At 35.2% G+C, this 13935-nt stretch overlaps 3 long non-coding RNA genes across 4 annotated transcripts in view; 2 read left to right on the top strand and 1 right to left on the bottom strand.

Moving 5' to 3' along the window:
• LOC123534404 (uncharacterized) overlaps window positions 1–13935 on the top strand; it is a 113294-nt gene that overhangs the window by 66046 nt on the left and 33313 nt on the right. The window lies entirely within an intron of this gene.
• On the top strand, window positions 7204–10656 carry LOC123557567 (uncharacterized). The gene is made up of 5 exons (XR_008366555.1): window positions 7204–7361; window positions 7891–8025; window positions 9246–9308; window positions 9717–9785; window positions 10520–10656. It is a non-coding gene; the product is annotated as an uncharacterized LOC123557567 (long non-coding RNA).
• Window positions 9633–13770, bottom strand: LOC128547446 (uncharacterized). The gene is made up of 3 exons (XR_008366556.1): window positions 13624–13770; window positions 13107–13283; window positions 9633–10610 (listed from the first exon to the last, which is right to left on the bottom strand). It is a non-coding gene; the product is annotated as an uncharacterized LOC128547446 (long non-coding RNA).

Genomic DNA, 13935 nt, shown 5'->3' with positions numbered 1-13935 from the left:
AATGATCTTTGTCCGGAGCATAACTTCAAAAGTACTGGAGGGATTTTCTTCAAACTTCATACACTGATAGAACACATTGGGAGGAAGTGCAGTCTGCAAGAACAATAACTATACCTTTCCTATTTTTTGAGTTATTCCCCTTTATCTTATTTTCTTAAAAAAATTTGTCCGGAGCGTAACGCCAAAAGTACTGGAGGGATTTTCTTCAAACTTTATACACTGATAGAACACATTGGGAGGAAGTGCAGTGTGCAAGAACAATAACTCTACCTTGCCTATTTTTTGAGTAATTCCCCTTTATCTTATTTTCTTAAAAAAATTTGTCCGCAGCATAACTCCAAAAGTACTGGAGGGATTTTCTTCAAACTTCATACACTGACAGAACACATTGGGAGGAAGTGCAATGTGCAAGAACAATAACTCTACCTTGCCTATTTTTTGAGTTATTCCCCTTTATCATATTTTCTTAAAAAAATTTGTCCGGAGCATATCTTTTTCATTCATGGAGGGATTTTGATATATATTGGCATAAATGTTCACCACCACGAGGCGGAGTGTCATGCGCAAGAACCAGGTCCCTAGGTCTAAGGTCAAGGTCACACTTAGAGGTCAAAGGATACAAGAATGAAAACCTTGTCCGGAGCATTTCTTCTTCATGCATAGAGGGATTTTGATATAACTTGGCACAAATGTTCACCACCACGAGACAGAGTGTCATGCGCAAGATCCAGGTCCCTAGGTCTAAGGTCAAGGTCACACTTAGAGGCCAAAGGTCAGATACAAGAATGACTTTGTCCGAAGCATTTCTTCTTCATGCATGGAGGGATTTTGATGTAACTTGGCACAATTATACACCATCATGAGACGAAGTGTCATGCACAGTTCCCTTCTTTAGAATTACTTCCCTTTGTAGTTACTTTAAATAGCTTTTATTGTAACTTTTTCATTACTAGTCGTAGGGAAAAATTGAGACCACTTTTCTGTAGTACAACATGCATGCTACATCCAATTTTGAGGTGTATTTTGACCAATCTCTACCTGGTAAAAATTTTTATGTGGACTTAAATTTTTATGCCCCCGAAGGGAGGCATATAGTTTTTGAACCGTCTGTCGGTCTGTCAATCTGTCGGTCTGTCGGTCTGTCAGTCTGTCCGCAATTTTCGTGTCCGGTCCATATCTTTGTCATCCATGGATGGATTTTCAAATAACTTGGCATGAATGTGTACCACAGTAAGACGAAGTGTCGCTCGCAAGACCCAGGTCCGTAGTTCAAAGGTCAAGGTCGCACTTAGACGTTAAAGGATAGTGCATTGATGGGCGTGTCCGGTCCATATCTTTGTCATCGATGTATGGATTTTCAAATAACTTGGCATGAATATGTACCACAGTAAGATGACGTGTTGCGCGCAAGACCCAGGTCCGTAGCTCAAAGGTCAAGGTCACACTTAGACGTTAAAGGATAGTGCATTGATGGGCGTGTCCGGTCCATATCTTTGTCATCCATGGATGGATTTTCAAATAACTTGGCACGAATGTGTACCACAGTAAGACGACATGTCGTGCGCAAGACCCAGGTCCGTAGCTCAAAGGTCAAGGTCACACTTAGACGTTAAAGGATAGTGCATTGATGGGCGTGTCCAGTCCATATCTTTGTCATCCATGGATGGATTTTCAAATAACTTGGCATGAATGTGTACCACAGTAAGACGACGTGTCGCGTGCAAGACCCAGGTCCGTAGGTCAAAGGTCCTAAACTCTAACATCGGCCATAACTATTCATTCAAAGTGCCATCGGGGGCATGTGTCATCCTATGGAGACAGCTCTTGTTTTTTTTTTGTTTTTTTTTTTAAAGATTAACTTCCAATAGTTGTTACTATAAATAACTTATATTGTAACATTTTTTATAATTGACCGTAGGGAAAAAACAAGACCACTTTTCTGTGGTACAACATACCAGTAGATGTTACTTTCCAATTTTAGGTGTATTTTAAGGTATATCTACCTGGAGTTTTTTTGTGGACTTAGAAAAACAAAAGACTTACAGTGATTACTAAACAACCACAAAATTAAAATTCCATTTGCAAATACAGGTGCTAGAGTAAAGAAATTTGCTGTGACGGCATATATTGTGACATTCTGGCACTCTTGTTCCCTGTTAGCTTTCCATTCCTTCTTTTTACAGTAGCCATATAGAAAAACTTCACAGCTATACTGTTCATGAAAATTAATAAAATTTAGCAGTAAACCACCTCACCACTGACTTATTCTTTCTTCCACATCTTTAAAACCCCTGATGCGGACCACAGCTAAATGGTTCTTCAAAGCTTTCCCCAAAATTAATACTTTCAGACACTAACTTGCCAGGAACTTTAGCCTTCAATTATAATATGCCCGGCGGGGGGGATTAGCCATGTCTAACATGGCTCTTGTTTCAAATTAAAATGGGTATATCTCCGTAACTAATGAAGATACTGATCTGAAATTTCATTTATGTCAACAGATGGACTTGGACATTCAGTGAAGATAAATACTGACTGAATTTATGAAAAATTACCTCCCTTTACTTTTTATCTAAATGAATACACCTTAGCAGCTTCTAATGAGATTGGTTTGAAGTGTTATTTATATCTTCCATGGTAAGAAATAGTCATATTAGATAACTCTTGATTGAACATTTATCGATATGAATACTTTACTAGTATATTGTTGTATAGGTTTGTACTCTGTATCTTCTACATGCATATACCAATGCATGATTACTTCTCCTGATTTTAATAAAAATGGATTTATTACAGTAACTATTTATAGAACTCATTTGAAATTTCATTATTGTCTTTAGTTGGACTGAGGCAATCAGGGTAGATAGCTATGGACTGATTTTATGTCAGATTACCTGCCTTTGTTTCAAATTAAAGTGGGTGTATCTCAGTAACCAATGAAGATACTGATTTGAAATGTCATTTGTGCCATCAGATGGACTCAGACAATCAGGGTAGATAACTTTTGACTGAATTTATGACAAATTACCTCCCTTTATTTTGTGTAAACGAATATAATCAGCAGCATCTAATAAGGAACAGTCATGTTAGTACAAAAATGCAGCATTTGAGCCTAGGACCCTCAAACTTGGTATGGAAATTGGCCCTGACTAGGTCAAAAGGGACTGTTACAAGAAAATGTTTATCCTGATGATATTTAATGTGTATGCCTATGTGCTCTATGTCAAAACTTGATCATATCATTTTGAGCAATGGTACTCAGGTGAGCGATACAAGGCCATCATGGCCCTCTTGTTATGTAAGTTGGCACTCATTACCCACTAATGGGAATGGACTGAAACTTTACACACTTGTTGACTGTGAGGAGCTTATATGTAAAGGTTCTGTAGCTCTGGGGCCGTATTTCAGTAGCATCTAAGAAAATACATTTAAGATAAGGAAAATCTTAATTTTATTTCCTTAGGTAAGATAAAAAGTAATCTTAAACTTAAGTCCTATTCTAAAATGAACTTAAGAAATTCTTAGCTAAGAAAATCTTAAGTTTTACAAAGGAACTTAAGTAAAATCTTAACCCGTTGTCAAGCATATTTGGAATTTCCCACGCCTAAATATAGTAACGGAAGTATCAAAACGGATATGACAAATCACCGCGCGCATATCACCTGTCAAAGCAGACGGAATGGAGGAATCCAAGAAGCCCGTTCGCTCGCCAAATTTTTCTATGTCAGACGCGTTATTGCTGTGTGAGGTGATTGGTGGAGACAGCGGAGTGGAGGGGCTCTCCTTCCACTCCATGCAGAGGCATAAATTACTAAATAGTAAGTTTTAACGAAAAAGTATCCTTATCATATCGAGTCTATATTCTCCTCTATGATATAGGGTAGTATGCCTACCGTCTTGCAATTTCCACAAACATTTCCTTATAACGGAAATGCTGAATGACTCATCTACATTACGCGTGATAGGATTTTAAGCTTTCTGCACATAAACCAAGAAATATTGCATGATTTGGGATAGATCTAGTCCAAAGAGTTAGACGTGAAAATGTTGTCATTTTACTTTCAACATTTTATACTCTGACATTTTGCATTTTTAATATCAAAGCCTTTTTTTACGTCTAAACTGCTAAACGGGAAGTATGAAAGTAGTGTAGCATAAATTCGATTTAACATGGAAAATAAAAACTGTAAAATATCCATTGAAATGAGCTTATAAAGTGATATGAATATGTCAGGTCTTAAGGACTACATTTGGAATGGATAATGAAATCATATAGGTAAGGGTTTAGTCCAATTTGACGCAATCCTAGGAAATATTATGATAATTTTTCATACTGTATGGGCATATGGCCCCACTAGTAGTAGGCACTACTGGACTATGCGTAAAACACTTGAAAGACCAAACTATTGGAAGCATACAGTGCTTTGGGTATAGCGGATTTTGGGTATAGAGGATAGATTGATAAATATATATTTAGACTTGAATGATTGTATAAGTTTTCATACATTTTTTACTGGCATGCAAACAGACATCTGACATACATTTTAAATATTTGCGTATGTCCTTGGAAAATCAAGCTGCAGAATTAAATATCATCATGGATTCAATAGAAATAGCTAGGAAATATTGATCTAGGAGCTGCATAGCATAACAAAAATGGATGGAAGTTGGAACACAACTGGCTGGGCTTGGAGTGGGAAAGTAAATGCTGGCATATTACGTAAGGTTGAGTTGATGTTTGTGATAATTAACTAAGACAACAACCAGCTAAATGTGCTGTCGCCAGTAAAATCTACAACACGATAGTGAACCAATGGAAAAAAGTAGAGGAAACACATATATATCTGTAGCTTTATGAAATTATGGCAAGGCCTAGCAACCAAGCTGACAAAGGTAACATTATTTCTTTTGCAAATTTAATTATATAGCTAGTTCTATATAGGATTGTCTAGCAGTTCATGACTCGTGTATGGCTTGAGTATTAGTATAATCCAGTAATTTTAAAGGCAGCAAAGGGAGGTAATTAAAGAATATATATTTCAAGGGAGATAATTTATCTGGAAAAAAAAGGAAGTTCGGGCCTGTGAGTGATATCCATTTATATCTCACTGCTATTTTCCAGTATTTCACCAATAAGCATAAAATTAATAGTATATTGTCAAATTGACTTGTTTATATATGAAAAGAAAGTAGAAATTTGATGTTTCGACAAGAAAAAAATAACATGTAATAAAAAGAATATTACATTTGTGACTTTCAACATTGAATTTATTTAACTTGATAAAATGCACTGCAGAGCCTCGCATAATATTATTTTATTCAACTCTTTAATTATTAGCTACATGAATGGCAAGGCCTAGCAGCCAAGGTAACATATTATTTATTTTGCAAACTGAATTATAGCTAGCTTGTTCTGTATTGGAATGTCTACCTATTCATGACTCCTGTATGGCTTGAAAAGGATATTCATAGGGTACCAGTAATTCAAAACTTTTAAAGACAACAAAGGGAGTTAATTGTAGTATATATTTCAAGGGAGATAATTTTATCTGGAAAAAATGTCACGGTACGGACTTGGTCACATTAGCGGAGAAGATGTGTCAGGCAGCCGGTTAGCTCAGTCAGTAGAGCACTCACCCTGTAAGGGAGTGGTCCCGGTTCGAGCCCCGGACTAACTGCACATTTTTCTCAGCCTGTGACAAAAACAAAGTTCATGAAGTTCAGCACACTGTGAGTGATATGGAGAAATATCTCACTGATATTGTTCAGTATCTCATCAGCATAAAATAAGAAATTGTATGAGTGTAGTTATATTGCTTTGTGGTAAGTAATTGCAAACATTTATGGTCATATTCATGGATTTGAAATATATTGAATCTGTGTTAAGATAACTATGTGAAAGCTGTTGTTAAATAACTATCCATGGAATAAACCAATCTTTGGTGTCATCTATAAATCAAAAAAATTAAGACTGCATGATTCCATTTTTCACTGTATGAAGCTGAGTTACTTGTAAATTACATTCCTTATAGTATTGTTTTCCTGCATAACATATCGCGGGCTTAGCGCAAAATGGTTGTAACTCCTTCTTTATTTCATATAAGTTACAACCGTTTTGCGCTAAGCCCGCGATATTTGAATTCTCATTCAGTAAAGTAATTTGAAACGAGAATTGTACTATAAAGAACTAAGAGCGAGTACAATTTTCATCCTATTCTAAGCAATTAACTTTTTTCATAATTTAAAATAAATACACTATGTACGTACAAGTAGATCGGCAAAGATCGGGGGTCACATGGTTTATATAGACTTATACAGGGAAAACTTTGAAAATCGTCTTGTACAAAACCACATGGCCTAGGGCTTTGATATTTGATATGTAGCATCACCTAGTGGTCCTCTACCAATGTTGTTCAAATTATCCCCCTAGGGTCAAATATGGCCCCGCCCCGGGGGTCCCAAGTTTTACATTGACTTATATAGGAAAAAAAGTTTAAAAATCTTCTAGTATGAAACCACAACACTTAGACCTTTGACATTTGTAATGTAGCATTGTCTTATGGTCCTCAACCAAAATTGTTCAAATTGTACCCCTTGGGTGAAAAGAAGCCTGCCCTGGGGGTCCGAAGTTTTATATAGACTTATATAAGGAAAAAGCTTTAAAAAATTTCTTGTCTGAAACCATACGACCTAGGCTTTTGATATTTGGTATGATGCATTGTTTAGTAGTCCTCTACCAAAATTAATCAAATTATGCCCCTGTGGTTAAAGAGGCCCCGCCCTGGGTTCACTTAGTTATTATGTGAGAGTTATATAAGAAAAAATACTTAAAAATCATCTGATCCTATTTCCAAGACTGTTTAATTATAATTACCTGATGACTCCAAGTGTTTTTACTGTGACCTTGACCTACTACCTACTTTCTTGTTTTTTTAAGATACAGCCTTGAAATGTTGATGACATACACCGTTTTTTACACAAACGTAAAACTGAATTTCATTGACATGAATGTGACTTACTGACTTCTTATTTTTATCATCAGTTTGACTTTTGAAACATGTAGCTCATATTTCTCAGGTGAGCGATCCAGTGTCATCATGACCCTCTTGTTTCAAATATAAACTTAACACAGATCCTAGATTAATTATGTTTAACGTCTTTCATCTAACTAAAAAAACTTGATTTTATTCACGCCATAACTTCATGCAGTAATGGAGCTGCATGGAAGACAATTGTGCAGACGTTTAATTCCAGAGCTTATGAACCTAGGGAAATTGGCTCATTGAAGAAAAAATGGGACAATCTGGCTCAGACACACAGATCCCAATACTCTGACTACCTACACAGTCAGCAGTTAACAGGTAATAGAATGTACAGTTCAACCTCTCCAAAGCGGCCCTCTCCTATTACAACTTCATCAACATTTCCCTAGGCTGAAATATACTATGAAATTAACCTCTCCAGAACAACATCCTCTACAAAAAGTCAATATTTGTAACTCAACAAGGGTGTTGCTCTACAGAGGTTGCAGTGTAAAGATGTTCTAAAAGTTCCTGGCATCTCTGGTCAGAATAGAGGCATAGCATTGACTTACATTGATTCTATTTATTGAAAAATCTGATTTAACTCCTCTCTGTCTGCTATACTTACATGCTAATCGTAAAGATAATAACAATGCATAAATGCTCACTTATTTTTGGTAAGCGAAGGCTTTCCACATTTTTTAAAGCCAAAATTGTACATTTTGCCATACATTGCCAGAAAATACATGTAGATTTATTATTTTATAATTTTGGATGACACTGCTTGAACTTAATAATTTGGTTTTAACATATTTTATTCCCAACAATATACGTAATTATATTTACACTGTTTATTTAAATATTCAAGAGGAAGGCCATCCTGTAAAAAGCTGTCCGTGGTAACCGAAGCAGTGATGGCAGTGATAGGGAGAAATGCCTGCAACACCAAGGGAGTTGTTGGGTCAGATCTGGACACAACATTACTACAAATTAATAACTTCAAGTAATTTTAGTTTCCATTTTCATTTTAAATCTATTTTTGTTAACAATAATCATCAACAGCATATATCACGCAATTTAGTCTCTTGCAATATAAAACAATCATTGTCCTAAACATGTGAATGACTGAAGTCTATTTAGGCCTCTTGATTTACATTGACAAATACTTTTGCTATAATTATATTGATTATATAAATGTAGGGATAACACATTTTTTTTTTTGTGTTATAAATCTGCAGAATCTGGAAGGATTGGTTGGTACCCGAGCCATTAGGGCAAGGGTACCAACGATTCCCGAGGGATTCTGATGATGTTATAACACGAAATAAACATGCGCTAACGTTATTCTAGCTTAAAGGGCCTAAAACCCAGGTAAATTAATATATTGTCCCTCAACGTCATTAAATTTTCATGAAATGATGGGTAAAGCCTAAGTTGTTTTTTCAAGTTTACTTCATTTCCTTTTTAATTATCGGTTTTGGGCCCGTAATACGTTTACGCTTTTCCACGGATCGCTCATATTAAAATAGAGGATATTACATAAGTGTCTTTTCATATTGAATTTATTAAACTCATTGAATAAAATAATAAAATGTGAGGCTCTGCCGAGCATTTTATCAATTTTATTCAATGAGTTTAATAAATTCAATGTGGAAAGTCACAAATGTAATATTCTTTTTATCACATGTTAGATTTTTCTGTCGAAATATAAAAAATTGTACTTTCTTTTACTATATAAACAAGTCAGTTTGACCAACGTCTCCTATACTATAAACAACGTCGACGTCAAAGCTTTATTACACTAGTATATTATCATATTTATGTAATGGCTTTAGTACACTCCCGCGACGTCAAACATGTGATGAACATGTGTTATAACAGCATGTGAATGCTAGAATCTCTCAGTTAACTCACGTTTCTCTCCGTTAAAACACCCTGAAAGGGACAAAAACAAGAGGTTTGTTCTAAAATGACAATTGAAAAATATTGGTTGATTTTTTTTTTTCATACAACTTATTTCTCGGAAACTCAGGCAAATGTTGAATTGAAACTTCACACTTTTATTTTTGATTTTGACTAATGTAAATACAATGACTTTTGCGGAAGGGGAGATAATAATAAAAACGATTAATATAGTGTCATTTCTTTTCTGCTTCTGGTACAGCATTTCAAATAGTTGCATGATCACAAACAATCCTGCATACAGCTCTTGTTGCATTTCAGTGGCAGCATATCATCTGCAGTAGCTATGGAGGAAGATGAGCTGTCAAGGCCTTGTGACAGTAGGTAATGATGGTAAAACATATATATGTTATTCAAACTATTGTATACAACAACTTACAACTTCATACTTTCTGAAAGGGTAACATGTAAAACATTCATAGAAATTTATATAATGCATAAAACGATCATGTTAACCCTTACCCTGCTAAATTTGTATAATGAAATTGTCCATCTTTTCAGTTTTGACACTACCATTAACTGTAAAAAAAGGTGCTTACAAAACTGATTATGGCTTGATCGCAAGCAGTGCAGATCATGATCAGACTGCATGGATGTGCAGGCTGATCATAATCTACACTTGTCGCAAAGGCAAAATCAACAACTTGCCACTGACAAATGCTTTACTGCAATCATTTTGATGTGAAATAATTGTGATACATGTGTACTCAAGAATCTATACAAAAATTTCAGGACTACACATGTTAGTGTTCCTGATACAGACGTAGTAAATACTCTTGAAGAGGATCACACATCATTCTGGTATGAGTTGACTTGCATTGAACAACAAAAGAACTCCTTGATTTTGAAAAAAAAATGTACAAGATGGTTAATTTTAGCTCAAACTGATTCTTATATTAATAAAAGCCTGGTGAAAATTTTGTGTTATTATACAACAGTTTATTTTCTCTTCAGTCACACTTATTGTGTCAAGAGGCAAAGGAGAGCACTGGGCCACTGGAAAAGAAACTTACAAAATCATCAAAATTTAAATGGATGTCATCAATTATGTACATTAAAGTTCATGATAATGTCTTAGTTTAGAAACAATATATCTCATTCAGTGAATTCCTTTTTAATATATTCATTGTTTGTTGTTCAGATGTGTATTTTTGTATCTCTTAGGCTGCACCCTCATGATATAATTCCTTCACATTTGAACTCCAGACATTGGTTTTATTCATTGACAAATCATTAATTGAGATTTAATTTTCATTGAACAATGGTAAATGTATGATGGCATTGTAAAATATATTGTCCAGTATATATTGAAATATTAAGTACTGGTTCATTTCAAAACTGGTTCAGGAAAGAACCATGCTGTCATGAATAACTGAATTTTTTTTGCACTGGCAGGATACTTCATGTCTGATTGTGATACTTCATGTATGATTGCCGGTATTCATTCACACAGATGGTTGAATCATTAACCCCATTAGATGATCAATTGGTCTCTAAATCTTCTTGAATCAACATGTATTGTGTTACTATTTCAGAAATTCCACTTCAGCTCGAGCAATTCCTAATCAGTCCTCTTCAGTTCAAGTGGTTTGTTGCAGATGCAACTGTCATAGGAAGATAGAAATCCTGAAAGAGGAAAAGTTGGGGCTACAGATAAGACTTCTGAAAAAACAGCTGGGAGAAGAATGATTTTGGACGCTGCCAGTGAAATAAAGCCATTACATATATGTAAGAAATAATAAGTTCCCAAACGTGGTTTATCGTAGAATAACCTGTGTTTGAGTTATTATGCGGAAGAATATTTCACGAAGCCCGTAGGCATGAGTGATATATTGTTTCACAGAAAACAAAAAACTCGGGTTATTATACATATAAATCACACTTGGGAACTTGTTATTTCGATTCTAAAACAACATACTAGTATCAACAGTGTTAGAAAAAATGTTAACTACTTTTTACGACAGTTAGAAAAAATGGTAACTACTTTTTATGACTGTGCTACACACCTGGATCGGATGACTTCATTGTATGCAAGTGGTTTATTGCAAATTAACCAGAGATATTGCAGAATAACCCGAGATAGATTTAATGATGCTTGGTCAGAATGTTAATCTTGATGATCTTTAGGTCTATAGGTCAGGTGACTGATACAGGGCCTTCATGGCCCTCTTGTTTTTGAAAGCTTTTATTATAGACATCTCTTTGTTACTTTAAGGAAAATGACTTGAAATTGAAAATATTCCTTTATAATCATCATTGCCTGTGTGGTTACAAGGTCATTGTAATTGTGTTTTGACAGAATTATGCCCCTTTTGTACTTAAAGTTTTTTGGCAATTTTCGCTTGAAACTGAAAATGTATCTCTATCATCTTCATCAGCCAGTGTGGTAACAATCCCCTTAACTTTGATTTTAATTATGTCTCCCACCACACAGTGGTGTGGGAGACATATTGATTTATTCAATTCTGCATGTGTCTGTCTGTCACAAAGCTTGTCCGCACTCTTAAGTCGAACATTTCTCATCCGATTTTCACAAACTTAAACGTAATGGTTGACCATAAGACCTCGGCCAAGTTCGATAACTAGCCAAATTGGTCCAGGCATATTGGAGTTATGGCCCTTGAATTACCAGAATCGGCTTTTTTACTCTTGTCCGCACTCTTAAGTCGAACATTTCTCATCCGATCTTCACCAAACTTGAACAAAATGTGTTTGGCCATAAGACCTTAGCCAAGTTTGATAACTAGCCAAATCCACCAAGGCACTTTTGATTTATGGCCCTTGAATTACTGATTGGATCCACTGGTCCAGACCATCTAATTGGATCCACTCGTCTAAACCATCTAGAGAAACTAGACATTTTTAGCTTGACTATACGAAGTATAAGGAGAGCTATCCTACTTGACCCGGCGTCGGCGTCTTTCCGCATCCCCACCTCGGTTAAATTTTTTTACACTTTCTCTTTTTTCAACTTATCTCTGTAATTACTTGATGGATTTGATTCAAACTTGAAATACTTATTCCTCATCATCATCCACATCATCTGACATAAGGGCCATAACTCTGGTACCAATAATTCATGAATTATCCCACCTTTTCACTTAGATTTTCAGGTTTAAGTTTTGATGCACTTTCACTCTATCTCTGTTATTACTGAATGGATTTGATTCAAACTTAAAATAGTTGTTCAACATCATCACCCGCATCATATGACACAAGGTGCATAATTCTGGCGCCATTTTTTCATGAATTATTCCCCCTTTTTACTTAGAATTTCAGGTTAAAGTTTTGGTGCACTTTCACTCTACCTCTGTTATTATTGAATAGATTTGATTCAAACTTAAAATAGTTGTTCAGCATCATCACCCACATCATATGACACAAGATGCATAACTCTGGCACAATTTGTCATGATTTATTCCCCTTTTTACTTAGAATTTCAGGTTAAAGTTTAATGCACTTTCACTCTATCTCTGTTATTACTGAATGGATCTGATTTAAACTTAAAATAATTGTTCAACATCATTACCCACATCATATGACACAAGGTGCATATAGGACCAATTTTTCATGAATTATTTACCCTTTTTACTTGATGAATTATGCCATTTTTTGCTTAGGATATACTTGTACAGTTACTTGATACATTTTATCTTTACCTCTCTTATTACTTTAAGTTGATATTTTTGACATAGACTCAGGCTATTGTGCAATATCTTCATCCGCAATTGGAGTCATTAAACACTACAGTGACAGCTCTAGTTTCCTCAGATGTGCCCAGTTTCACTATCCAGCATCGAATTAGTCGAGCGCGCTGTCTCCTGTGACAGCTCTTGTTCATAGTGGGAGTTGTGGGAGACATGAGCTTTTCTCAAAAGCATCTCTAGTTTTTTACCAAATTACGCCCCTTTCATACTTATATTTTTTGACAAACTTCGTTTTATGGACATAGCTTTGGTACTACATAAGATAATGACTTAAAAGAAATATTTTATATCATATACTGTTCTATCTTCCTTTTAAAACAGATGTTTCTGATAGTGACATTAATTCATTTTACTGTCAAATCGCCGAATAGTGGAGCGCACTGTCTAACGGAAATATTATTTGATACATGTTTACCTAATTGTTCAAAAATAACTGTTTGCAATGTAATCTCTATATCTCAGTCCCACTTGTGGAGCATTTGGGTCAATTGCATTTTGTGGCTGGTCATCTTGGTCCTCATTGTCCACATCAGGCAATGGAATGTCTCTCTGCTTGCAAATGTTGTGCAGTACTGCGCATGCAGTGATAACTCTGAATAATATATACCTTTTTTCACTATTAATTCATTTAGGATATGAAATGAAAGGCAGTTAATAATTCATCTTTAATTTAGATTTAGATGCAACAGAAAAATTTACATGCATGTCGTGTGAACAATTCTCTATGAGTTATGGCCCATTATTTTTGCTTTCGGTTTCAAATAAATCAAGTCTTGAAATAGTGAAACCCTTGGCTATCATACAGTGTTCGGTTACTAGCATAACTCAATATTTCTTAAATTTCTGAATGATGTTCATGACACAGATTGAAAGACCGATGTAACTAAACTTTGAACAATAGTGTTTAAAAGGGAAAAAAGTTAACTATCTACCTGCAGGCTTTCTCTGGTTTCATTCTAATTTCTCCATGCAATATCCCAAACCTTCTCTTCAGTTGCCCAATTCCTCTCTCAACTTTACTTCTTGTGATTTTGTGGGCTCTGTTATATAGTATATTTTTATAATCATATGTTGCATTTTTATTTAAGAAATAATATATCTCATCCAGTGATTTGTCGTTGAATAAATCATTGTTTGGAGTTCAGATGCGAAGGAATTATATCACGAGGTTGCAGCTGGAGTGATATAATAATAAGCATCTGAACGTCAATGATTTATTCAAGAGCAAATCACTAAATGAGATA

Source organism: Mercenaria mercenaria, chromosome 12 (genome assembly GCF_021730395.1).
Source record: "Mercenaria mercenaria strain notata chromosome 12, MADL_Memer_1, whole genome shotgun sequence".
NCBI lineage: Eukaryota > Metazoa > Mollusca > Bivalvia > Venerida > Veneridae > Mercenaria > Mercenaria mercenaria.
This window is presented reverse-complemented; position numbering and strand designations above follow the sequence as displayed.